We start from the raw sequence: 1,271 nt of genomic DNA on the forward strand, positions 1-1,271 counted from the left end.
ATGCGGAATGGGAATTTAATGCCAGGTTGCTGCCCTTTGCTGGCATTTTAACGCCAGAACTGGCAGCTGAATGGGCGTTTAACGCTAGGTTGCTGCCCTTTTCTGGCGTTTGAATGCTAGAACTGGCAGCTGAATGGGCGTTTAACACCAGGTTACTGCCCTTTTCTGGCGTTTGAATGCCAGAATCATTCCTCTCCGGGCTCTTACTGTTCTCAGAGAGATTTTGGGCAGTGAATTGGTCATCCTCTGTCAGGTGTTCCTTTCTTGGCTTTCTGCTGCTTTGAGTTGAGATATTTAATGTCTTTCCACTCCTTAGTTGAATAGCTTGGCACTCTTCTCTTATTTATTTAGATAACTACTGTCTTGTCTGATCCAATTGTGCCTCCATGTTTTTGTTAGCATTTTTAGTATCTTGTAACATTTCTTTGAATTCTGCTAACTATTTTGTTAGAAGGAGTATTTGCTGGTTGAGTTCAGCAACCTATTCTGGAGGATTAAGTTCAGTGGATACTACTTTAGCTTCTTCTTTCATGGAAGATTCACTATTTAAATACAGATGCTGATTTCTGGAAACTATATCAATAAGCTCTTGAGCCTCTTCAATTTTCTTTCTCATGTGTATAGATCCACCAGCTGAATGGTCTAGAGATGTCTGGGCTTTTTTCTGTAAGCTCGTAGTTGAAGATGTCTAACTGCACCCATTCTGAAAATATTTCAGAGGGGCATTTCCTTAGCATATATCTGTACCTCTCCCAAGCATCATAAAGAGATTCATTATCCTCTTGTTTAAAACCTCGGATGTCTAGCCTTAATTGTGTCATCCTTTTTGGAGGAAAATATTGATTCAGGAATTTGTCTGACAACTGTTTCCATGTTCTTATGCTGGCCTTGGGTTGGTTATTCAACCACCTCTTAGCTTGATCTTTTACAGCAAATGGAAATAACAATAATTTGTAGACATCCTGATCCACTTTCTTATCATGTACTGTGTCAGCAATTTGTAAGAACTGTGCCAGAAACTCTGTAGGTTCTTCCTGTGGAAGACCAAAATACTGGTAATTTTGCTGCACCATGATAATGAGCTGATGATTTAACTCAAAACTGCTAGCTCTGATGGAGGGTATACAGATACTACTTCCATATGAAGCAGTAGTGGAGTTAGCATATAACCCCAGAGTTCTTCTGGACTGTTCATTTTCACTTTGGTCCATGATGGAGAAAGGAAGATGATGTGGATTGTAAAAAAAAATTTATTCTTTTATTTAATTTTT

This window comes from Arachis duranensis, chromosome 10 (genome assembly GCF_000817695.3).
Source record: "Arachis duranensis cultivar V14167 chromosome 10, aradu.V14167.gnm2.J7QH, whole genome shotgun sequence".
NCBI lineage: Eukaryota > Viridiplantae > Streptophyta > Magnoliopsida > Fabales > Fabaceae > Arachis > Arachis duranensis.